Consider the following 27,018-nt stretch of genomic DNA (forward strand, 5'->3'; position numbering starts at 1 on the left):
GCACTAGGCGGGAGGTCAGCCCTGAGGAGTGGAAGCAGGGCAGGACACCTAAGCCGGACACCAAGGAACCAAAAACAAGAGAGAGATGGAGTTGAGCCAGCCTGGGGAGGAGCTCGGGGACAGCTCGGGGGACAGCCATAGGAGTAAAATAGAAGGTAGTACTTATCAAGGGCTCGCAATGAACATGGACTCCTGTGACCCTTGGAGCACCCCATACGGGAGGCTCTCTTATCATCCCCACCTTGATGTTGGGATCAGGGTTCTGTCTTAACACCACACAGCCCCCCTTGGTCAAAAAGAAAGGGAAACTGCTCAAGTGCTCGGTTGAATGCGGGACAGGGGCATGGGGCTCAGCGTGCGGGGAGGGAGGTCTGCAGGAGCCTGGCCTGAAACGTGCACGCCTTTTGGTTAAAGCGCTGAGCGAGGATGCAAGAAGGGAAGAGGAAGAGGGAGAACAAACTGTTCCTTACCAGGATGGGCAGTGATCACATACACGGCCCGCCCTTCCCTAGCAGAGTTCTGTCCCCCTCCCCCCCGGGTGAGGTCCCTCTGAAAAAGGCAGGATCTGGCTCATAGATGTGGCAGTCACCCAAGAAAAACCTGAGCGGCTCCCCGATGGGGAGGACCTGGGTGGTTTTTCTTTTAACCCAGTCAACCGTCTGGATTTTTTTTAAAAAACTCCAAGGAATCCCCTTTATGAGACCAGGATTAGAGAGGCAGAGTGAAGGTCAAAGTTGTCAGCGTACCCTGTCCCAGCAGGCAGCAGGCTTTTACCACGTGTTGTCTGCTTTCCATGGGGCCTGATCCAGGCAAAAGTTCATAAAGATTGAAAGGGCAAGGAACCTATACCCTGTAATGGCAGAATTCATCTGGAGAATTCGCATGTTAGTTGGTATAGTGTATTACAGTCTTTAATGGTCCCAAACACACACACACACACACACACACACACACACACACAGCCATTGCTATGTGACTTTTACCAAAAAGCTGGACATCATTTCCCCATCCTTAAGTCTGGGCTAGATTTATGACTTCCCCTGGCCAATAGAATATGGCCCAAGTGGGGGCACCTGGGTGGCTCAGTGGGTTAAAGCCTCTGCCTTTGGCTCAGGTCATGGTCCCAGGGTCCTGGGATCGAGCCCCTCATCAGGCTCTCTGCTCAGCAGGGAGCCTGCTTCCTCCTTTCTCTCTGCCTGCCTCTCTGCCTACTTGTGATCTCTGTCTGTCAAATAAATAAAATCTTAAAAAAAAAAAAAAAAAAGAATATGGCCCAAGTGACCCATTGCCATTTTCAAGTCTGAGCTCACTGGCCTGAGCCGATGCCCCGACTACCTGCTGGAGGCTGAGAGACACCAGGAGCAGAATCCTGGTGCCCCAGTTACCAAAGATGAGGGCATCCTAGATCAGCCAGTAGCCAGCCAGGGACAGCTTGACCTCCCTGGTGGCTGACCCCACGCCTGACAGCTGAACTACTACCTGATGCTTTAACCACATTTAGAGGAGTTTTACAATTCTTTTAGAGAATTTGGAGGTCAATCAGCAATATGAATAGAGAAAACGAAATGAACGACAAAAAAGTGGAAATTATTATCTGCAGAAAAAAATCGAAGTTATAGAAGAAAGGAAATGTATTCATAGTACCGTACATAACGTGACACAGCTGTGAACAATATTCAAATTGTCATAATAGTGTAAACACTGAATACTGATATACTATCAACCATTGTGGTAGAAATATACGGGGTGGGGGTAGGGAGGGAGCAGAAAATGCATGGGCACACGTATAAGAAAGCTAAATGCTATCACGCAAAACCAATAGGTAATATTTACAATGGAAAGACATCAGAAAATAGATGTATAATCCTAGTGTTCAAAAATATAGGGATGAAAAATGCAGAGAAAAGAGTTGATTGTGTCTAGAATGCAGGACTGGGTCAGGGGCACAGTAGGACAGGGGTTGGCTCTGTTCTGCCAGCAGCCTTGTCATACCAGTCAGCCTGGTGAACAGTACACGGATGTGATAAAAATTTAAATTCAGTTTTAAAAATCAATTGAGGGCCACATGTATTAGAATGACGGAATGTAATACATTTTCACTAATCAAACATTTTTAGTCCCCTACAAAGACAATTGGCTGGGCACTTTCCCCAAATCCCCAGCTACCTGCCCGGTGTGGAAAAACAGGTCTACTGAGTGTCCATGACCTTGCAGAACATGTAACAACAGAAGGTCAAAGTGGCACGGAGTGGGAAAGCTTGGCAGACGAGACGATGCTAATTCTGGATTTTTTTCTTCTACTCATCTGCTCCTTAATGAAAGAGAACTGAAAGCCTTCTCTCTAGCTGTGTCCTTAATACATGTCGTACTAAAGTAAGGGCAGGCTGTCCCCATCAACGCAGTGTATCAGCGTCAATAAGCTAACCAGCTCTTTATCTCGGACAACCGTTCAAAAGTGGAGAGCTAGTGTGCACCAGGCATGGAGGCACAAAGTTCAGGGATATTGATCCTAAGAAGCCTAGGAAGAGGGGCATCTGGATGGCTCAGTCGGTTAAGCATCTGCCTTGGGCTCAGGTTATGATCCCAGTGTCCTGGGATCGAGCCCTGCTTTGGACTCCATGCTGAGGAGGGAGCCTGCTTTTCCCTCTCTCTCTCTCACTCTCCCTGCTTGTGTGATCTCTCTCTGTCTCTCTCTCTCTCAAATAAGTGAATAAACAAAATCTTAACAACAGCAGCAACAAACCCTAGAAAGAGATGGGTGGGGCACACCACCCAGTGACGGGCTGGACTCATGGATCCCAAGGGCTCCCTCCTTGTGGCCTGTAGGGACACCACACAGAAACACAGAGCAGCCTGCCGTCCGCTGCCCCAACAGCCCCAGAAGACCACAGGGTGAGGCAGCAGCTTCTGACCACAGCCCCTACCCGGAATGAAGGCAGGTCAGGTTCAACATCCCAAAGCTGTCCTCCAGTTCATTGCAAAATCAGATGTCCTCCAATCGATCCCTCCAGAGGAGCTATCAGGCCAGCTGCTTCCTGGTGTCAGCCAAGAGGAGGGAAGAAATTCATTTGCTGGGTCTGGTTGTGGCTAAATGAAATCAAAGACAGAGGGGGCACCTTCTGCCAAGGAGAGAAACCATTCACCGGGGATGGCCACAAAGAACAGACAGAAGTTAATAGGAAGGAAGGCAGAGACTAGGAAACCCTCAAAGCTACCCCTCTTCACCTCACAGATGGGGGAAACCAAGGCACAGAGAGAGGAAACAATTCGCTCAAGGTCACTTAGTCATTGAGGGAAGATTCTAACTTATAAATGACAAAACCCAGCATTTATAAATTGCTTACATTATACAAAGCCCTTAATATACACATATTCCCCCAAAACTGTGATCCAAGGATACTTGTCTATTATACTAGGATCTCCATTTTACAGATGAAGAAACTGAGGCTCAGAGGTTTAATTAAGGAGTTCAATATCACAAACATCTCGTATGATGGGAAAACTGGGACTGGAATACCACGTGACCATTGCAGTCAAATTCCTAAGCCATGGATCTTAGATCTGGACTACACTGCCCCTTGGAGTTAGAATCCAGTATCCCCTGTTATAAGCCAATGGACCCAGCCACTGTACCCCAGTGCACACTTGTGCCCAAACCCTGCACCTTTATGCCCACGTCCTCCCTCTGTGGGGCATACCTGTTTCTCCCTTCATCTTTGTCTGTGTCTCTCCATGTTTCCTTCCCTCCGAGTGTCTGTTTCCATCGCTGCCTCTCCCTGTGTCTCTTTATCACTGTTTCTGTTTGTGTTTCAGTGTCTAGCTTTGCTCCGTGTGTACATGTCTTGGTGTATATGTGTATCTGTCTGTCTCTATCTCCCTCCAAGTAACTGAGAAACAGCATTCTTCAGTAGATGATGGATGGATGGATGGATGGATGGACGGATGGACAGATGGACAGATGGGTGGGTGGAGGGCTACCTCCATCTACAAACAGCAGACATGGTAATGAGCAAGCACAGCCCAGCCCAAGCATCGCTGGCAGGCAAGTCTCATTGAGCTATTGATCTGTCTCACCCTCTAATGCCCTCCCTCCCCAAGGCCTGTGCATTCCATTTCCGTCTTAACCCAAAGCTGCTTCCCCAGGGCTTGGTGGCTTGCATCCAGTTTTATTGTTGATACAGATCTTTATCTGCCTTGGGCTTATAACTGACATTTAAATTACTCTGCAAACAACGAATCAATATTTATGGATTCTTGGACCCGTGCATTTGCCAAACCTGGTGTCCTGAGTTTCTCCCAGGCCAAAAGGGGACGAGTCAAGGTCAAGGCTTTATCTAATTAGAAATGGGGGAACTGGGTCTGCCTCGAAGCAAAGGTCTCAAATTAGAGTAGAGCTGTGTGCTCCTAGACCATCTAACAAGAGCAAGGCAGCTCCCCGTGGGAAATGCAATTCACTTCACAAACAGTGGGCATTTCCTGTGTGTGCAAAGCATCACGTTAAGCCTCTAGGAGAGACAAGGATAATAAAATCAGGTCTCTACCCTTTAAAGGTTCCTACACTGGGAGGAGACAGAAGCACACACAGGTGACTACAAGCAGATTATACCAAAGGTTGCAACAGAAGTCCAAACGCAGTCGGTGGGGAAACAAACAAAGGAAAATATTATTCTAGTAAGTGGAGCTTCCTGGAGGGCTCCCTGGAGGAGGAAGGGCCTTCCAAGGGAGGAAAATAGTCAGGGTCCATCAGACCCAGAGGTAAAGGAACAGGTTTCAGGGCTGGAAGAGCTTTTTGAGGAAAGTGTCATAGAAGGGTAAACTGAGACCTAGCCTAGAGAACTCAGGGTCCCAAACTGAGGCTTGTGGCTTTCCTCGTGTGGGTGAGAGCCATAGAAGGTCTTAGAGAAAGGGAAGACCCGGGAAGACCCTGAAAGAGCTGTGCTTTGAGTTGTTTGAAAGCAGGAGGAAAGCCTGGGAATCCATGGGAAGTGGGGACTCCCGTGGGCTAGTGGGAGGGCCGGGCTCCTGGGGTGCTCTACGGTGGAACCCCGTCACCCCTGAGCCTCACTCCCCAGGGGACCAAGGGACAGCTGGGCCCTGCATGTCTCCACTTTGTCAGCGTGGCCCTCAGCCTCCTTGAGAAAAACAGCAAACGAGAGATGGATGCTTCCGGGCCCTCCTTGGCACTGTGAGTTATGGAGCTGGCCTTAATCGCGGAGGCCAGACCGTTTATCACCCTGGTGAATTTAAGCTCTGGTTCCAGGAAAAAAGACAAACAATCTCTTGTCCCTGCATCCGCACAGACATACGTTCCCAGGCAACGATTCATTCGTCCAGCTGCCCTTCCTGGCTCAACTGCAGAGACCCTCGAGCTGCACTTCCCTTGTGGCGTCTCTCCGGGCGCAGGGGACCCTCTGGGCATCTCAGGGGGTGGGGGTGAGCTCTGGAGTTTGGGGAGATGGCTGCAAGGGCAGCTTCTCCATTAGGCACAGTGGGCACAGTGCCCCACGCCCGCAATGCATTGGGAGATCCATAAGGATGTTGAAGAGCCTTTTAAAATCTGCAGATAAACACATGCATTGGGATACCAACACAGTCGTAAAATACCAGGTTTTGTATTTTTTAATGAAGGAGTGGGGCCCATGAAGGCCAGAGGCCCGGAGCCCATGAAAATCAGGATATGACCCTGCTGCCCAGACCGAGACACCGAGTTTTGATTTTGTCTCAGTGGGAATGGGAAGAGCCAGGCAGAGCTGGCATCAAATCCCACGTACATCATTCGGTGGCTCTAATTCGCTCTCTGCACCTCGCTTTGCTTCTCTGTGACAAATGGGCTAATGATCTGCACCTGATCGTTATCAATGGGGCCTGAGAAGGCCAGAGCTGTGCACGGTGTCCAGGAGAAAGGCACTCGTACCTCCAATTCATGCCCACTTGCTCAAGTTCAGCTGATGTTCTGTCTTCTCTGGGAAGTTGTCCCGGCTGCGCTCAGCCTCCGTGTTGTCTGCTCCTGAATGTCTAGGGCTGTTGGTGGCAAAGAGGCCCCGGGAGCCTCCACTTATCTCCATGGTTCTCAGCTGAGCTGGATCCAGGCCACGGTTAGCAGGTGCTGGGTCTGGGGAGGCTGTCTGGGTCCCGGCAGCTGTCACAGCCTTGAGAGCAGGAACCACAGCTTACACATTCTGTTTCTGCAGCGTCAGGCACAGAGCTGTACCTAGGATGGGTTCTGTGACCATTAGTTGGTTGGGGAATCTCTAAAATTTAGTGTTGAGGGTCCTTGTGGTTTTCTGTCACGCTATAAACTCCTCACAGCTGCACACTTGGGCTTGCCCAATTTGCTAAGCCTGTCTTACACCCAGTCTCCCTCCTCCTCTAGGCTCTACCCACACACAAACCTCAGGACCCTTGCACATGCTGTCTGCTCCTCCAGGAACGCCCTTCTGCCCACTGTTTGCATAGCATCTCATTCCTCAGGTGTCATTTTAGACATCACCTCCACAGGGAAGTCTTCCCAAAATGGATTTTAGTTATTTATTTTAGTTCTTTTAGTTATTTCTTTTAGTTCTGAACCTGACCATGTCTTTATGGTACTCAACAGAAGTTTACTGCCTCTCTCTCTCTCAACACATGAAAGTTCCTTGAGAGTGGAAGCTTGGTCAATTTAAATCATTACTGTTTTACATAATGTCTAACACAGGGACAGACTGAAAAATATTCGTCAAATGAATAAATGGATGAGTCAATCCTTTCACTTATTAGGAATATCTTACTAGTCAAAAAAGAAAAAAAGAGAGAGGAGAGAGGGAGAGAGAGAGAGAGAGAAAATATCTTTCATTCTGTTCTGAGGAGGCTCTGAGGCACCATGAGAGCTGGGCCCAGCCATGCCTAGGCCTTAGCAAGGTGATGCCTGCAGCCTGGGCCCTGGGCTCGGTGGCCAGGTATGTGGGGGAGGGCAGGGACCCTGTCAGTGGTGGGAGGACTCCCAGAGCCTGACCCCTCGCTTCCAGGGCTGACCCCCACTAGGGGAAACAAGATATTTTGAGGGTCTAATAAGGGCCCTCCACGCACAGAACGCAACCCTTCTCACCGAACCTCATTAGCCCATAGCCTGGCTGGTTATCATATACTTGTTTGAAAGAATTTGGTTTCGCCCATTCAACCAACAACTATTTAATAAGTTCCTCTAACATGTCCGTGTGCTTAGGGGGACTGTTCAGTGATGAACAGAAGCAGCTACTTTCTGTTCGTAGTGAGTGGAGACAATAGGCAGGTCAATCAGGAAAAAAAAAAGTGAGACAAGACACATCCAGAATATCAGATCTGGAATGATACGTAGACAAACAACTAGTTGTGTTTCAGAATGGCCTGGAGCACCTGTGACCCTCCTCTGAGTTCCTGGCCCCAGGGGCCTTTCCACCAGACCCAACCTGACCAGAGGGCAGGGGTAGAGAGGCGAGGAGCCCAGGCAGAGGTGAGGGGCAGGTGGGAGGATCCTGTGTGCCCCATCGAGGAAGGACCGCTCTCTGAGTAAGAGCTACTACCTGGGGAGTCAGGCCTTCTCTCTGTCCTCCCAACTAACCAAGTGTGGTGGGGTACACCCTCCCCCAGTGTCCCTGACCCGGAGCCCTGCGGGGATCCTGCAGAGAGCTGGGAAAGACGCGTGAGGGCCTTGTCTGGGACCCTCGAAGATGAATGCCACCTTAGCCGCCTGCTCCTGCTGCCCAGACGGGCTGCTGGCTAGTGCGTGTGCATGAACGTGTGTGTCGATATACATGCGCGAGTGTGGCCGGGAGCGTGTGTGTGCGTGCAACGCGGGTGGGTGTGTCTGAGTGTGACCGTGCGCGTGTGCCCGCCAAGCGGGATGCACGCAGCTGGGCCCCTCCCGCCCTCTCCCTCCTCTCTGGAAGGAAGCTGCAGGGAAGGGGCCAGATGGTCTCCTCTGACCTGCTATTTATCATCCCGGCAAAAGCTTATTCAGTGTAATGCTCTTCGGCAATTCATTTAAGGGCTCTGTTTGTTTCTGCTGATGAGGACTGTTAATTTGCACAGCGGTCTCATTAGGCCTAAACCACCAATTAATTCCTTTTGTTCTCATTAAATGGCTGATTCCTAAACATTTCTCGGACAACAATGGGCCTCCGGAGCAGAGCCGCTGCTGTGGGGGTGGTGCGGAGCAAGTACTGATGGGGGGCTCTATGGGTCCCCGTCCCCCTGCCCCCCTCCCCGGCACAGCCAGCCACCCCCCGGGCTGAGCTCTGTAAACCCTCAGGTCCTGCCAGCCACCTCCAGGCCCCCAAATCCAGGCCCTGGACTTGTCGCCTGGGAGGGTCTGGGGAAAGCAGGCAGAGGGCAAGGGCGAGGTGCCCAGCAGGGATCCGACCTAGTAGGCAAGGGGCAGGTGTTGTTCCCCCCGCACCCCCCAGCTGTGACCGCCCGCAGGGGCGCTGAGCCAGCAGCTTTGTCTGCTGGAGATGCCGGACTTAGGCTCTGGAGTCTAGGGCCCAGAAGCAGGTGGGGTGGGAGGGTGGCCCTGAGGTGGCATCAAGCCATCCGCCAGAGTCCCCCTCACCGGCTGAGCAAGAGCACCTCCACCCCCTCCAGGGGTCAGTTTCCTCCTCAGAGAGGAGGGCATTGAACTACCAGCAGGATGTTGATTTCCAAACCGCTGAGCCATTTTTTACTCAATGGCAGGCTCACGCAGATGCCCCATGCCGCCAGGGGCTGGACACTGAGCGGCTCTAGTTGGAGTCCCCCGCTTTCCACTTCCCCTTTGCAAGGCGCTCCCCTCTCCCCCATCCCCTCACCTCCACAGAGGGGCATTGGAGATTCTTCTGAGTACCCTGCAGGGCTCCCAGCTAGCTCCCAGCTTCAACTGCCTGGCCCTCTTCTCAGTTTCTCCTCTGTTAAGGCAGCGAAGTGCTTTCTCCTGATAAGAAGGCAGGGTCCTAGGAAGTGGGAGCAAACCAGAGAAGGCTCGGCCAGCACCGTGGAAAATTCCAGTGAGGTACAGCTGGACGGGCATCTCCAGGTTTCCTCATCTGGGAAATGGGGATAAGACAAGCCCCGCCCTCCTTGCGATGGTATGAGGATTAAATTAGTCAGCACCCAAGCACTCCGCAGAGTTCCTGGCATGTTGCTCTAATAAAAGTTAGCTAATAGAGACTCCTAATTCCTAGTAACCGGACTATGATCTGCCTCTCTTCTTTTTCAGCCTTACACACCCACCTCCATCTCCCAACAAATGCACACTCCTTCACTCCTCCCTCACTCCAGCCTGCCAAGTTGTAGCCAGCCCCCGTCCCCTGGGCTGTTCTGTGCCAGCTCATTGCACCTGAACCGCCCTCACGTCCACATGGAGTGACCAGAGTTAGGAAATACAAAGATAAGATGCTAGTTAAATTTGAATTTCAGATAAACAACGGAAATCTTTTTATATAAGTATGTTGTAAATATAAGATGGGTTACACTTATACTGAGATTATGTATTTACCTAAAATTAAAATGCAGTGAGGCATCTGTATTTTATCTGGTAGCCCTATGCCCAACCCATGTAGGGCTCACCTCCTCCAGGAAGACTTCCCTGATGGCAAGTTAACAGAGCTATCCCTTGTTAGTGCTCTCACAGTTCCCTAAGCTGGATGACCCCTACCCAGCTCTGATCACCACTGTTCACAGTGCTTTGTAACCAGTAATTCACATGTCCTTCTTTCCCGCTATTTTTGAGCCCCTTGGGTTGGTGGGGAACAAATTCATCTAGTATGCTTTTCTCTAAACCTGTTTGCCACCATATCCCATATTCAGTGTGCTCTGTACGTGGACAGGGAACTCCTCCCTGTCCCACCACCCGTCCAGGGATGGCAACCAGGAGATGGGGCCAGGGACAGATTAGTTCACCAACCAATATAACCATTCTCCTTCCTCCTTAGTCACAAACCTCTGTCTAGGGCAGCATGGCACCCATCTTAAAGACATTTCCCAGGCTCCCTTGCAGCTAAGCAAGGCCATATGATTAAGTGACAGCCAATGAGTGTAGTGTAGGAATTCTGGGAAGGCTAGGAGGTGGTGACTTTGTCCTTCCCCTTCCATCTTCCCTGCTTCTTGGAATGCAGATGTGCTGGCTGGAGCTCCAACAGCCATCTTGGACTATCAAGTGTAAGGATTGTGAAACAGAAAGATAAAAGGAGTCGGACCTGGATTATTTTATGGAGACAGCATTCCAGCCCTTTCCTATATACCACTGGGGCCAGCGAAATTTACTTTGCTTGCAAGCTAACATGTTAGCCTGTCCCAGTTTCATGGATGCTAGCAGAAGACACCAGCCTCCCAGGTCAGAAAAAAGGAATTTTATCATCCATGACACAGCAGGCAGCATGAGCTGCAAGTTCATGTCTGTTGCCACCAGGTCCACTTGTCCCCGATGCCCGTGGGGCCACGTGGAGCCGTCCCTGTAGACGCTGGAGATGTAGTGGATTGTGTCCCAGGTGCAGAACCTCGGGCTTCATAATGAGGCTCCCAGCAAACCTGCCCAAACTTTGCCCCGAGGGACACATTATCCTTCCTGGAGAGCCAAGAAATCTACCCTTTTATACCCAGAATGGTGCTCTACCTATCTTCCAAGTCTCTTCCCTATAAAACATGCTTCAAAATCTGGTCTGGAACGTAAGCTGCCCAGGGGTCTGCTCATAAGGTGTGCAAAGCCGTAGGGGGCCCACAGAGCGTGGTCTGCCCCCTGTGCCCACAGACATCTCTCGGGAAGGCGACAACTCCCGTGTGTTGAAGCCACCATCATTCAGCTGTTCTCTGCAGCCGAACCAGATTGCAGATGATACAAGAAGGCTTGTTCTGTGTTCCTTGAATCTACGTGTGTGTTCTCTGTGCAAGTGAGCCCTGGAGGAAAAGACCCAGCCCAAGCTGCCCCCTCAAAACCAGTACATTTGTCTTTAATGAGTCTCCAATAAAGCAACAACAGCATTCATGATGGAAAGATCCATTTTTTTCCTCCCCATGCAATCATCAAAGACCTAGAAGGTGCACGATGGACTTCAGAGCAGCCTCCTCGATCTGACTATGGTTCCGAGGGTCTGCCTACATTTCTGCCAGCATGGATAACTTATCCCTGGGCGAATATGCGGCTCCTGGTGAGAAATTGTAGAAATAACCCAAGAATGCGCATCATGACTCTGTTGGCCCCCGTAGCAGAATAGTCTGTTGACTGCCCAGACTCCCGTCTTTCTCGCAGCAGTATCCTCCCTGCTCTGGGGTGTGTCCCTCCAGCTCCTCTCACCGGTGAGGCTGTGGGAGAGACAGCCAACCAGAGTGCCCACCACAGTGCAGGGGCGGGCGTGTGACTCAGCCTGGGCCGGCAGAGCCCTCCCCAGGCACTGCTGGATTTGAGACCAGGACGGAAGGTCTGGATGGGAGTTTTGACCTTCAGGGTGCTCAGGCTTGTCGAGTAAGCCAGTCTGGGAGGTTGAGAGAATGCTGTTGGTGACTCTGATGGTGGTCAGATTCCTGGGAGCCAATGCCCTATGCTTTCCCAAGGTCAATCCCGTAATCAGTGAAGACCCTCTTTTGCCAGATGGGTTAGAAATGGATCGCCATGAACTACAGCTTAGGATCTGAAGGACAACCTTCCTGGCTGGGTCTGGGGAGTTGAAACAGAAGCCAACCGGCCTCCGCCATCCAGTCCACATCAGCCATTGGGGGAAGGCAAAGTAACTTGGAACCAGCCCACCTATGCACGTGACCCATGAATGACACCTCACAGACCACACCGATGGAAGCTGTGCCTTCTCTTCTCTTAACCTCCACAAGGTTAAGAGAAGATCAAAGAGTTCCCAACCCATCTCCATCCCACGATGTAGACTGAACCCATGGAGTGAACCAGGAAGGGAGGCCTCGGCTGACCTTTGCTACCTGCTGGCGTGTACATAATCACCACCGAACCCATCAAAGCCTGCCCTGGGAAAGCAGGTGCTGCCCGCTCCCTCCACCGTGTTAGAATTCATTTCCATATGTTCCTTCCGTCTCCTCTCCGGATTAATTGTTCTTCTGGGGCTCAGGGCATGGGAGGGCAGGCGCTGTGCACTCCTGTTTATCAACTCACTAAATGCCTGCTTTAAATTAAAACCCACACCCCAGGCTGGCTCACCCAGGAATCATATTAAGACCGACTGTTTGCCTGCCTTCTGCTATTAATGCCCGTCTGATTTAAACCTGCTTTTCTTTCTCACCTGGGGAAACCCATTCCGGAAACATCGAGCAATAACCTAGTTCCTACAGCTCCCAATCCTTTTTTTTTTTGCTTTAAGTTTGGGAGCCCCTCCGCAGTGGAAGAGGGCAGAGATCGGATGGTCCCTTTGCTTCCCTTACTTTTCAGCCAGCCCTATTCCACCTGTGTGTCTGCGTGATCATCAGCAAGCCCTCGTTGTACGTCTCTGTGCCCGGCTCGGTGCTCAGTCCTTCACACCCATCGTCTCCTCTACTGAGACCCAGTCCTTCCAGTAAACATGAGAGACATGCGATCAGCCTTTTCCAGAGAAAGCCAAGGTTCCAGGAGGGAAGCAGAGTGCCCCGTCGAAGTTCCCGCAGCTGGTGGGTGGCGGCCTTGGCGTGCCTGCCCCCACATCAAGGCCACACGGTCTGCCCAGCGATTTGCCATCAATCTGGTTTCCGCGATTCAGCTGCTCCCCCACTTGACCTGTGGCTCACGGGGCAGGATCATAGCTGTCTTGTAGGCACAGGATCCAGGCTTAAATGTGGACCTTACCTGCGGCCACTCCCCTAGAGGGATTCTGTTGCTGCCCCTGATCTGAGCTTCCATTGCGACCGTGGACTGAAATGTACCCATCAATCCTTTGGGTGAAGGCGTACGGTCCCTTGACATGCCCTTTGAAATGTACTTACTCTCCGTGTATCTGCTCTCTATCGCTGCCAAACAAACAGTCCCAAAGCTTGGTGGAGTCAAACAACCACCATTCTGTGGCTCAGCAGTTTGGGCTTTTCTGGATGGTTCTGCTGGATTCGCTGGGATCACTCACGCCGCTTACTCACCTGCTGGCCGTCTGGGGCTGAGTTGATCTACGATGACCGTGACGTGGTGGTTGGTACTCGTTGGTACCTGGTGCTCTAACCAGTGACCACGGAAGCGGCAGGACCTCTGGATGACTAAGCTCAGAAATCCCACCTACCTGTTCCATTTGGTCGGAAATGTGGTTGGTCAGCACGAGCCACGGGAGTAGAGAGATAGACTCCCCTTCTCCGTGGTGTGAAGGCGTACAGGTACAGAGATGGGAGGACTTGGGTTTTGCAACCTGCCGCTCATGAGAAGCACTAAGCTTGGTGCATCTCATGAGCGGCAGGTACTGAGGTTTTCTCAACCTCAGTACTATCGACGTGTTGGGACAGAAACTTCAGACGATTCTTGGCTCTGGGGGCTGTCCTGTGCATGGTAGAGAATTTGGCAGTGTCTCTGGCCTTGACCCTCACTTCCACCCTCACCCAGCAGTGACAACCCAGACTGTCTGCGGGCCTTGCCTGGTATCTGCTTGGGGGCAGGGTCTCCGTCTGAGGACCACTGTTCTAAACCAAGGGCACAAGAGAAGCGATTCCCTCAGGCCCTCTCAGGGGGTCCACCTGGGGCCTGGGACGTGCTCTCCTCAGAGCACGTCAAGAGCGAGGGGACTTGGGGTGGGAAGCGGGAGGTGCAGTTTGGAAAGGCAGCCCCCATCTTTGCCCACGCTGCTCAGCACAGACACTCATGCCTAGGTCAAGGCCAGCAGGCCTTGTCTCAGGCCCACCAGCCTGTGGCAGGGGAAGGAGCCCTGTGCGCTGGGTCTGACTGTGACTGTTCTTGGTCCCCGTGTGCCCACTGAGAGACTTTCATTGAGCTGCTCCCTGCCCCACTGGCTGGAGGCACTGGCCATCACTGTTACCAAGCTCCTGCCGGCCCTCTCCCTAGGTGGGCTGGGGCCATCCAAAGTGGGCAGAACCCTAGAACAACAGACCTTCTGCCAACCTGGCCACAAGTGGCATTGCTGCCTGAGGTCCCCGCAGCCGATGTGGCCAACTCCACCTTCAAAGGACATGCTCCCTCTGCTCCCACTGCTACCACCTAGTACTAGCCACTGCTTGCCTCTCCTACAGGGCCCTCCCTCTGGACCTCCTAACCCGCCCCCCTTGCTTCTGGGCTCCATCCAGCAGCCATGAGGTGCCGTTAAAGCATAAGTGTGACCATGGCATATTCCTGTTCAAATCTTCTCAGGTTCCTCTATTTTCAGAGGCGAAGCCCATCTTCCCTGTGTACAGCCTAGAAGGCCCTGCAGGATCCGGCCCCTGAACTCTTACCTGGCTCACTCTGCTCTGGCCACATTTTCTTTGCTGTTCTTCAGACACGCTTCTGCCCCAGGGCCTTTGCACTTGCCCTTTTGTCTACCATACTCTTCCTCCACATATTCCCAGCTCCCTCTTCCTATCCTCTGGTCTTTTCTCGAAGTCAGCATTTTGGAGAAGCTTTCTCTGGTCCTTCTTTCAAAAGTGTCAATGACAACCAGCCACTCACATTTCCTTCCTCTGCTTTGTTCTGTCCCTAGCCCTTACCACATTCTGGCATGTGAGCCACCCTACTTGATCTGTTTGCTGTCTGTCTCCCATGGAGCTCCACAAGGGCAGGGAGTTTCTTTCTTCTCTCACTGCTGTATCCTCAGTGCCTAGAACAGTGTCGGGCACATAGAAGGGGCTCAACACAAATTTGCTGAATAAGTGACTGATTGATTGACTGATTAAATTAATAAATCCCTGCAGGACAGGACACCTCCAGGACCTAGAACGAGTCTGAGTTTTTCAGGCCCCCTTGTGCTTGGTGTTTGTGTGACCTGGAGGACCTCCTTTCAGCCTCAAGTCTCTTGCCCCCATCCCAGCCAGGCCTTCCAGGATCCAGCACCCTTCTCCTCCTTCCCTGACCCTCCATATCCCCCAGACCCTCCCCTGCCCTCTGCTAGGAGGCCAGCAGACCTGGCTGTGATGTCTGTTCTGTTCTACCTGCCCTGAGATAGTGGACCACACAGGGGTTCCATCTCAGGGACTCAGAGCCCCCCTGGTCCCGGGCAGGGAGGAGAGGGGAGGACCCAGCCTAGAGGGGGTAATTGTTACAGAACCAAGGTGGGGGGTGTGCAAGGAAGACACATCACAACTTGGCCAAAGTGGGAGCCGGTCCTGACACCCACATCCTCAGCCACATATGCAAGTGAAAACATGCACACATGTGCATGGGCACACCCACACACACACCCACACCCACACCCACACACACCCAGCATCAGTCCCTCCTTCCCTCTCCAGTGTCTCCCATTCCTTTCGTAGAATGAGAAGTGGCTCAGGTCTCTCACGGTGTGGGCCAGGACACAATGTGCTCTCAGCCCTCTCTGAAGGGTGACTCTCCCCCATGATATAGGCAAGGAAACATCCAGAAGGACTCCTTTGAGCTCATCTGCCCTATTTGAGAATGTCCACCCCAGCATTTATTTGCTTTTATAATTAAAAAAAAAAGTAGTTAAATATTAGATAAAACAAACAGTTGTGGGAGAAAAGAAGCAGCTGATTTCTTTTTAAGTGGAAGAAGAGACAGACAGAAAGAGAAAGGACAGAAGGACAAGAAAGAGGGAGGGACTGACTCCCAGGCCCCCGAGAGACAGTGGATGCCCCCACCCCCAGCACTGACCACACATGGATGCTGGAAAAGTTTCCTTCTGCTGACACTGCTCTGTTCACACTCACTGATGAAATGGACCGAAAAAATGTATCACAGCCGCATGTTCACTGACCTCCGTCACGCCCGCCAGTCCTCCCTGCACACCTCTGGTCCTCCACTCAGCTACCCATTCTCCCTCCTCCCCGATGGGTGGCTTCCTCTGGGGAGGAAGGGGGCTCGCTTAACCCATATGCAGCACAGCTGTCGGTGAGGGCGCAGGAAGAGGCCGAGAGAAGGCCCTGGACTGGGGGTGCAGGGGCTGGGGGACTGGGTGGGGGGGTCGCTGTGCCAGGGGAGTGGGTTGGGGGATCAAAGGGGGCTTTAGTAAGTGTTGCTGTGGACTGTGCATTTGAAGCTCTCTTAATGTCCTTTGAGAAACTTGAGTAAAGAATGATTTTTTTTTTAATTAATAAGAATTGTTGAACTCTTCCTCCTAAAGGTCATGTTTCCCTGGGCTTCTAAGGACTACACAGGTATTTAAATAGCGCCTTTGCCTTCGGGTGGACAGAGGCTTTGCAGATATTAGCTCACAGCCACAACAAACCCAGGAAGCAAACAATGTCATTACCTCCAATTTTCAGGTCAGGAAGCTCAGTCAGAGAAGGACAACCAGAATCAGAAGGTTGTGCAAGGGAGAGGTGGGGACAGGCTGTGCCCCCACGTCCCGTGTGCCTCCCATGGCACACGCTGTCTCCCTCTGACCTGTGTGCCAGGGCATGGGTCCCTGGTCACGGGCACAGCAGAGTCACCTGGAAAGCCTGCAGAAAAGGCACATTCCCTGGTTTCTCCCTACCCCTCCTAAGAGCTTTGGATTCAGTAGGTCTGGGGCAGGCCCTGGACAGTAGCATTTTGATCAAGTGAAAATCTCCTGTTGAGTAAAAGCAAACTTGAGCAAAAAGAACAAAGCTGGAAACATCATGCTTCCGGATTTAAAATTATGCTATAAGCTATGGTAAGCAAAGCAGTAGATACCGGCTTATAAACAGACATATAGTTTCACGGAACAGAACGGAATAGAAAGCCCAGGAAGAAAACCATGCATATATGATCAACAAATTTTCAAGAAAGGCACCAAGAATACTCAATGGGAAAAGAAATCTCTTCAGTAAAGGGTGTTGGGAAAAGAATGAAGTTGGGGCCTTATTTTACATCATACACAAAAATCAATTCAATGTGGATTAAAGACTTAAACATAAGATCTGAAACAGTGGGGTGCCTGGGTGTCTCAGTTGGTTAAAGTGTCTGGTTTCAAAGCATCTGCCTTCGGCTCAGATTGTGTTCCCAGCATCCCAGGATTGAGCCCCACTTTGAGCTCCTAACCCACATTGGGGAGGGTCCTTGCTCAGTGGGGAGTCTGCTTCTCCCTCTCTCTTTGTCTGCCACTCCCCCTGCTTGTATTCTCTCTTTCTCTTTCTCTGTCAAATAAAAACTTAAAATCTAAAAAAAAAAAAAAAAAAAGATCTGAAACCATAAAATTTATAGAAGTAAACAGAGAAAATCTCTCTGACTTTGGTCTCAGTGATGATTTTTTTGGGTTTCCCACCAAAAGCGCAACCAAAAATAAACAAGTGGGACTACAACAGACTGAAAAGTTTGTAAAGGAAAAAGTGACCTACATATTGGGAGAGAATATTTATGAACCATATATCTAATAAGGGGTTAATATCCAAAATATAAAAGGAATTTACACAACTCAAGAGCAAAAAAAAGCAAACAATCCAATTTTAAAAGGGCAAAGGAGGGGTGCCGGGGTGGCTCAGTCGGTTAAGCATCCAACTTCTGATTTCAGGTTAGGTCCTGGTCTCAGGGTTGTGAGGTCAAGCCCCAACTTGGGCTCTGCACTCAATGGGGAGTCTGCTTGAGATACTCTCTCCCTCTCCCTCTGCTGCTCCCCCAGCCATCTCTCTCTCTCTCAGTAAAATAAATTAAAACACTCTTAAAAATTAAAAATAAATAAACAAATAAAATGGCAAAGGATCCGAATAGACACCTTGCTAAAGAAGACATACAGATGGCCAACAGGTACATGAAAAGAAGCGCCACACCACTCATCATCAGGGAACTACAAATCAAAACCACAATGAGGTATCCCCTCACACCTGTCACAACAGCCATTGTTAAAGTCAAGAGATGAGTGTTGGCAAGGATGTGGAGGAAAAGGGACCTCTGTACCCTGTTGGTGGGGACATAAATCGATGGAACCCTATGGAAAACAATATGGAGGGCCCTCAAAATACCAAAAAAACACCAGAATTGTCCTCTGACCTAGCAATCCCTCTTCAGAGTGTAGATCTAAAGGAAAGAAACTCACTATCTGCAAGGGACATCTGCACTCCTGTGTTCATTGCAGCATTGTCCAGTGGCCAAGAAATGGAAACAGTGTAAAGGTCCATCAACAGAGGAGTGGATAAAGAGGGTGTGGCATATACAGACAATGGAATATCACTCACCCTCGAAGAAGGGCAGGGTGTCTTGCCATTTGCAGCACGGCCGGTACACCTGCAAGACAGTAGGCTAAATGAAATAAACCAGACATAGAAAGACAAATATCAAATGATCTCACTTGCATTTGGAATCTTAAAAAAAAAAAAGACCAAATTGCGGTCATGCTAACAGAGTAGGATGTCAGTTAGCAGAGGCTGGGAGATGGGAGAGAAGGGGAGTTATTAATCAAAAGGTACAAACTTTCAGTTACAAAATGAGTAAGTTCTGAAGACCTAGTGTATGGAATGGTAACGGTAGTTAATAACAATGTGTACTGAAATTTGCTAAGAGAGCAGATCTCCAGTGTTTCCAAAACACACACACATACACACACACACGGTAACTATGTGAGGTGATGGATATGATAATTAGCTGGATTGTGCTAATGATTTCACCATGGACACATATATCAAAACATCACATTGTGCAGCTTAAATACACATAATTTTTAATTGTTAATCAGGCTGCAACAAAGCTGGGGGGGGGGGGCGGAATTTAATGTCAATTGGCCCCTAGACCAAACTGCAAGAAACAGGGAGAGAGGTGTGGGGATCACGTAGCTCTGGAGCGGACTGGGTCACTCCCCCGAGCGTGGGGGGTGGCCTCACCCCAGCAAGGGCCAGTAGGGAGCCCTCCAGAGGCAGGCAGTTCTGATGACCTGATCCAAGAGGGTGGGTCATCACTGTGCCCACCATACCGCGGGACCAGGGAGCTCAGGGTAACAGATGGGTCCCAGGACACTTAGACCATTTGAATGAGGGTCTTAGACCTCATGAGGGGAGAAAGAGACTACCAGGATCTCCGTTGTGCTGGGAACAAGCAGGGATCATCTTATGGGCTGGGAACCGGGAAGGGGAAGGAGCACAGCCTAGTTCTAGGGGACGTGGTGTCTGTGCCTTCGATTCAAGACGCCGCTGTCATCAGAGGGCCCATGTATGTTCCCACCATCCACTTTCCCAGGCGTGGTTTCCTCTCTGTTCTTGCCAAGAGTTCAGGGAAGTTCTTTTGACAATTCCCTCTGCTTTTTCTGCAAAGCGCTTACCGCAGAGGAATTTAATTAGTTCACGTGTGCACTCAGTTGTGGTTTTGCAAGTACGGATTTGCTCACTCACCATCCACTCCCATCTCCTCCCTGAAGGGGTGCTCCTGGAGGGCGAAAGCCAGGACGCACAGACTCCCTGGCCATGAGGGTTCCACGAAGACTTAGGTTCTGCTGAGCGATGGGCTCCACTAAAACTCGAGCTGTGAACTGAGCCAAGAGGGGAGAGAGGCAAGCACGAGGTTTCCATTCTGTTGCAGAAGCCCCAGCGTTCTCCAATGCCGACTCTGCTGGCAGAGGCCGTGTGGCCCAGATGGGACCTTCTTGGTGGCCTGGTTCTTACGAGCCACTTCTGAGAGCCGAGCCAGACTCCCATTTCTCCAGACCTCCTGACAGTTCTGAAGGCCTTTTAATCAGTCCCTCTCTGCCTACGTAGAGTGGATCCCTTCTTGGCCGCCAAATCATGATGGCTTCATTGTGGGATGCCAGCATCTCCACGAGGACAGAGAGCTATGGTCTCTGTCCACCACCGTATCCCCGTGCTCCAGCTGGAGCTTGGAACATAGTAGGTGCACAGCACATGTCTGCAAGGTACTAACTGGGTAAATAAAAAAACCGAATGAATAAATGAGAGAAAGCCCGAAAAGACAGCTGTTTCTCTTCTGGGCCAGACTTTTCCAGCTGGAGACAGCCCCCAGGGGCAGCCTGGCCACCAGCGCTCTCCACCTGCTGGAAGCCCCCCCTGCTTATGTGAGCTGGGGGTTAGGAGAAGCGTGAGGAAGCAGCTCCCTGTCTGCTGGTAGTCCCCGATCCTCCTGCCGCCACACCCCCCCACCCCGGCAGAGCTGGAATGTGCTTGATTTCACCTCCTGTTGTATCCCCATCATTTCACCACAAAACACACCCAGCTAGGGTGCCAATTAGTTCTATTGATTTGCAATTACAGGAATCAATTACGAAAAATATTACAACACTTTCTAATCTCTGCCATTAAAAAAAAAAAAATCACTCCACTTGCAAGGTCCAGAGTGGTTGAGTTCTGCCCTGGGTTTCAGAACTGCCCTGTCTCCCTCCACAGCCATTGTACTCAGACACACCCCTGAGGCTGGAGGCAGGAGACAGGACCAGGGAAGGCATGGGGTCCCCCCTGAAGGGTTCCGCTGGGTCCTCATTAGCTCTGCCTCACACCTGCCAAGCAAGACCCCAGCGCTTGAGGAAGTCCCGAGTGTTTCTGGTCATCCTCTGGGGATGTGCCGGGAACAAGCCGTTGAGTGCCCTTGTGACCCCCCACAGCAAACCCCTCAGAGCCGCCGACCTGACCTGCGGGGCTCTCCCTGTGGGCAGCGCCTGTGGGCGTAGAGCACACAGAGCCCCTAAACGTGGGAAGCGATGGCAGTGAAGGCCTCCCAAGGCCAACCTCCTTCCAACGGGGACTGTCTGGCCCTCTGGGTCAGCGCAGAAGATTCTGAGAAGCTTCTTGATGCCGCTCAGACATCTTAGCAGAACTGAGAGCCAGCCCTCCTCAGGGGGTCCTCCATGACACTGCCCTGCGTGTGGTTTCCTCCTTCCTGCCTTCTCTCCCTCTTGCTTCTGGGGTCACCTCCCAAATAAGCCACCTGCTTTCAACCCCAGGTCCCGGGCTCTGCTCCCGGGGAAGCCAGAACAGAGACCAGCCCTCTGGGGATCTGGCCTCTTCTCACATGACGTCTCACAGGTGTTGCCATAACCCCCCGATTCCGAGAAGCACCTGCATTCCCCATGCAGGACCCATGGCCCCCCACTTTTCGCAGGTACTGCCCCCGGCCGAGGTCCCAGAGCAATGCTGTCGGGCTCTGTGTGCAGGGGGAGGAGGTCTGCGCTGAACCAGGGCTCCCAAACAGAGCGGCTGGGACACCAGGGTCACTCAGGCTTTAGCCCAAAGGACCCACACTCGAGTCCATGGAGACTGGGCTTAGAGAAAACATTCAGAATACCCACCTCCTTCCAAAACGGAAGGCTTGGCCATTGGGTCAGGCTCCTGCTTCCTTAGCATGAGGCTGTTCCAGGAGAACCAGGCCGCCCATAGACACATTTCTTGTTTGCCCATCACTGGTATGACTGGACTCTAATGGTGGACTTAAGTTAAGTTCACACTAGGCTCCTTGAAAGAATGACACCCATGCTTACACGTCAAAACTTTCCCACATACAAGAAGACTCGCCTACAGAAGGTCCTTCGACAAGGATACTCTTGGTTGCATGGAACACGGCTCCCCACTCAGAATGACTAAACCAGTAAGGACAATGAGTTCTCTTACTAAAGAGCAGGTCGGGGGCTGCCTGGGGGGCTCAGTTGGTTAAGCGTCTACCTTTGGCTCAGGTCATGATCTTGGGGTCCTGGGATCAAGCCCCATGTTGGGCTCCCTACTCAGTGGGGAGCCTGCTTCTCCTTCTCCCTCTGTCCACCCACCTCACTCGTGTTCTTTCTTTCTCTCAAATAAACTAAGGAAGAAAAAAGGAGAGAGAGAGAGCATATTGGGAAAAGGTGGGGATGAGCAGTTCCAGATTTGGTTAACTTGGCTGCTCCGTGATGGCGAGGATCCAGGTTCCCCTTGGTTCTCCTCTCTGCAGGGTTCAGGGGGTGGTCTCCAGTCCTCAGGCATGTTCCTTCATGCTTGAGATGTTTGCTACAGCTCCAGACTCTAAGAGGCATCCTGTGTCCTACTTAGAGGCCTCAGACCATTCTCAGCTGTGGCCAGAGACAGGAAGCAAGAAGTTCCCTCTTAGTGTGGCTTTTTATGAGCAAAAGATGCCTTTTCCAGAAGCCAGAAGTGCATCCTGGGATCTCTCCTTTCCCTCCACTGGCAGGCTGGCTTGGAGAAAGTTCTCTTTACTCCCGGGGCTGGAGAGGGCCCACACTACTCTGTGCCACCCGATGTCCCCACTTGGGCTCTGCCAGGAAAAGGGGCAGAAGGGATGGGTAATGGATGAGCCGGCATGGGATCAGCCTCTGTCCTCAAAGTACAGGGGCCAAAAGTTGCTCAGAGAAGCCCCAGTCACAGCCACAGGCAGCCCAGGGTCAGCTCTCCTCTCTCACTGGCCCTCCTGCTCTCTCTCTCCTGACTGCACACAGCACTCCCGCTGATAGGCGGCTGGGCGGGAAGTAGGGTCCCCCACTCTGCCACCCAGGGACAGGACCCCCAAAGCAGATAGGGTTATACCAGGCTCGAACACACTCCCCCCAGATGGCCCTGGCTGCTGGGGAATTATTTCTGAGGGGTGCAGGACTGGACTCCCGTTTTCACACCCCTCGGCCTGCCCACCTCGCGCCCCCGCCCCAGCCCTCAGCGTCCAGGCCCCCCTCTCACCTTGGCTCCTCCTGGGAATCCCTCTCTGCTCCGGCTGCAGCGAGCAGGGCAGTGTAAGCTGTCCCCCGCTACATTAACATCTGACCAAGCAGTCATTAACAGAGTCACAATCAATTTCCCCAGAATGATTGCTGCCGCACAGGGAACAAAATGGAATCACACAGTCATTTCTCATTTGAAAAAAAAAAAAAAAAAAAAAAAAAAAAAAGACGGGAGCAGGGGTGGGCAGGGGAAGGAAGGGAAGCACGCCCCCCATCTCCAGGGTCACAGGGCGGCTCCCATCAACCCCTCCCTCCCCAGGCGCGGGCTGAGAGCGGGTGAAGCAGCACCTGGGATTCAAGCTGGTTAATCACTCTACAGAATGGAGACTGAAGCTTTATTAGATAAATGAAGCGCAATGGACGTTCTATTTCAACAGCGGAATCAGGAGGAAGGGGGGAGGCGGGGAGTGTCCTGCAGCAGGATTCTGGGTTCAGGACAGGGGAGGGCGGGGGAGGGGGTGGTGGTGCCCAGCGCTTAGCAGAGCAGAGCAAGGCAGGCGTGCAGGGCAGGAACTGGGGGCCCAGCCCACAGCATAGGCTTTCCTCCATGGAGCATCAAGGCTACCTGTGCTCCCCCAGATGTGTCCCAGGTGGTGAGACTTAAAGTGGACAGGGGACAGCATACATCGAATGACATGTGTCATTCCCCAGAGAAAGTCCCTTGTGGAATGAATGAGCCCTCCCTTGCCAGGGTGCCCTTGCTTTCGGGGACAGGGAGCGGGGGCCACTGCTCTAGTCTTGGGCCAGCCAGGTCCTCTGTCTGCAGCCTGGCGGTAAAGGGGGACACTCTCCGCAGCTCCATGGTGGCTGAGAAGGCCTGGTCTGGGCGCTGGGGCTCCTCCTAGATGGCGGCAGGAACCTGCCTCCCAGGGGCTCAGAGAAGCTGGCCGGAAGTCTCCTGCAGAGCAAAGCTGGTCAGTTCCAGCTGCCCCTGAGCGCTGAGCAGGCCCTGTGTCACCCCACTGAATGTGCCCCTGCCCTGTACGGTGTCACCCGAGGTTCAATTTTTAATCCTCACTGCACAGCTGATGAACCCAAGGCTCAGACGGGTCAAGGGCCTTGCTCAGGGGCCCTTTGGAAGAAAGCCTGGACAGACCCAGAAATGGATTGGCCCAGCTGTGACTCGAAACTTAGCAGCTCCTCGGGGCCCTGTTCTCACTGAGTTTACTTTTGCTTCTGGTCTCCTGTGGGAGCTACTTGTCCAGCCAAGAGGAAGTGCCATGCCATGTCTCCTGCTCTGGCATGCATGTGTTCATTCACTAGGCCTTAACGAGCTGAAGCAGAAGAGCCTGCCAGTGTGCACTTGAAGTTGGACCAGATGCAGGCCCTCAGGGACCCCGAGCATCTGGCAGCGTCGGAGGGCCACGTCCCCGCGAGGACCAGGATTGGATCAGAGTATTTGCTCTGATACATGCCAACCACAGGGTCCGGGACTCCTCTGAGACTCAGTTTCTCTAGCTATACAATGGAAATAAAATTCATCCATTTTTTGGGGTTACTGAAAGAATTAAGAGAGAGCTCAGGTCCACAATCCCTTATTCAGGTTCCTCAAGGTTTATAATTCAGAATATCTTGGGGATATTCAAAATAGAATCTGGTGGAAAGCCCACTTACTTTGTATCTCTCTTCCTAGCACAATCTGGGACAGGGCCCTGTAATCAAATGCATTAACATTTCTGCAGGAAAACTAATGAATATTCACAGTCCATCAGGTAAATAAAGACTAAAAATAGTAGCCAAGTGAATTTTTAAAAAGCTTTTGGTGTTCAGGGAATTTGGGATCTCAGGATTGTGGATAAAAGATACAGGTAGTACTGAGAGTTACTATCTACTGAGCATTTACTGATGTATATGCGTTAATTCATCCAACAGCAACTTCATGAGAACTGGGACCATTATTATCCCTGGCTGGGAGACCAGAGAGGTTGATTCATTTGCCCACAGGCACACAGTTGCTAAGTGGCATAGCCAAGGTCGGACCTAGGCGGCCAGGCTTCTATATCTTGGCTGAGGGTAGAAATTGAGAGGGGGGGCTGGCAGAGTCCCAGCACCTTGCCAGTTATCCTGATGTGATGGGCAGTCAGGGAGAGGAAAAGTGACATCCAGAGTCTCCTGTCCTCTTTCCACCAGGGCCACGTTTCCAGATTCCTGACCCACTGTGCTTCCAACTCTCTCTCTCTCTGATCCCACCTCCACCACCTCCCTAGCACCTGTCGGAAACATGTGTGCCCAGACTGAAGCAAGACATTCACAGCATCTGGCCTCCTTTCTGCCCCTTCTTTCCCCTGTGTGACCTCTGCCCCCATCCCCCATCCCCCACCTGTTCTTCCCCAAGGGAGCGAAAGGGCCTTTCAGGGGCAATGGCCAAGAGGGAATTGTCCCTGGGCAGCAGAGCCCTCCTGGGTTTCAGACCCACGGACCCCCACAGTGTACCTTCCTTTTGACTGTAAGTATACAGAGTTAAGGGAGGCCCCAGAGAAGAGAAAGACTGGTCTGGGTTTAAATGCCAACTTCTTCTCTCCAGCCCCCTGAGGCCCAGAGAGATTACCAGGTACTCAGCGGGGGTTGGGTACGTTCGCAAACTAACAAAGTTCACAGAGCCACAGCCCCCGCTGCCTATCCCCTGAAGGCAAGGGCACCCTGGCAAGACAGGACTCCCTCCTGGGAGGAACTCATTCCTTGGGGGACAATGTGTGTGCTGTCCCCAGTCCACTTTAAGTCTCACCACCTGGGACACGCACTCAAAGGTGCAGCTGCTCCCTTAGTTTGAGAGCCGGTACCCCTGGGCCTCTCGGGCAAGCGGCCAATGTGTGCTACTCATCAAGCCATGAGGCTGGGCCTGGGGACCTCCCAGCTCCCATCCAATGTTCATGAGAGGGCTCGGGCAGCCAGCCGGAGCCTCTGGTCCCAGCCTCTGCTGCTGGCAGGACGGTTTACACGGTGCCGAGTACAGACATGTGAGCCAGGGACCTGAGTATGAATCCGGTTCCACCACTTACTAACCTAGCCCTGTAAGCTTGTTCACCTCCCTGAACCTTTGTTTCTTCATCTATGAAATGGGGGTGATAAGTTCTCTTACTTCAAAGGGCTGTTGTAGGGATTAAACAAGATCACGGATTCCACAGTAAAGTTTTATGGAGCCCTTGCTCTGGGTCAGCATGTTGCTGAAAGCTTTGGGGGAGCACTGAGCGGAGGGACTGACTCTGGCCTCCGGAGCTTGTATTACGGTGGGTGAATGGACAGTCGGGTATAATAGGAAACACAATATGATGAAAAGAACTTGGCTTAACCAGCAAGGGTTCCTAATATCCACCTTTGGGATGGGGCTGTGTTAACATGAATTTCTGAAAGCGTTGCTATGCATCGGTATTTATTATTTATTTATGGGTTATTATGAGAGTTAAATGAGATTTTGCATATAAATACATAGTATGATCTATAACACATTATATATATATACACATATATATATACACACACATATATATATATACGTATATATATATATATATGCATGCATATCACCTCGGTTAAGCCTCATAAAGGCTGTAGGCAGTATGTCCTTTCCCCATTTCTCAGGTAAGGTCTTGAAGGCTTAGAGAGGTAAAGTGACTTGCCCAATGTCACACGGCCCATAAAGGGTGGCACGGAAACTCCAGCCCAAGTCCTTTCTTCTCTGAAAGGACACTGCCTCCTCTTAGCCTAGAGGCCAAGCGTGTTTTATGTTAAATGTCTCTCTGCATATTACAAAGCTCTGGACAAATGTAAGGGGTTATTACATCTGTTTCCTGCTTCACACCTGGTCCCTTGGACACCAGGCAGTCGAGGCCAGTGTGGGAACCAGAGAGACAAGCCACCTGGGGGATCTAGAGGAGGAATTAGCCTCCCTTGACAGTTGAGGGGGGCATAAGACATGTAGAGACAGCATCCTGATTGATGCTTCTTTGGGGTTCCTTGGAACTGTTCAGCCCCAGAAGGGAACCCTCTCCGGAGAGCTCAGATTGTCCATGGGACAGCCTTTGGCTGGTCATGCCCTCCATCGTTGCAAAGCTACCTTCACCCCCAGACAGTCCCCTAAGCCCTGGATCTATCCACTGGGAGGAGGCATAAAGCTTTATTGGCAGACACCTGGCTCCAAAACCCCACTCGGTATCTCCCCGATGTGTGACCTAACCTCGGACAAGTCCTCTAACCTCTCTGAGCCTTGGTTTCCTCATCTGTCAAGTGGGGGAAAGGTCCTGCCTGCAAGGCTGATGTCAGGATGAAAATAGTGATGGTGCCTAACGGTGGCGCCCAGCCCAGCGGCCATGCTAGGTAGATGATGGGAGCCCAGGAAAAGCGGCCTGTCTGCTGGGCACACTTG

Source organism: Lutra lutra, chromosome 7 (assembly GCF_902655055.1).
Source record: "Lutra lutra chromosome 7, mLutLut1.2, whole genome shotgun sequence".
NCBI lineage: Eukaryota > Metazoa > Chordata > Mammalia > Carnivora > Mustelidae > Lutra > Lutra lutra.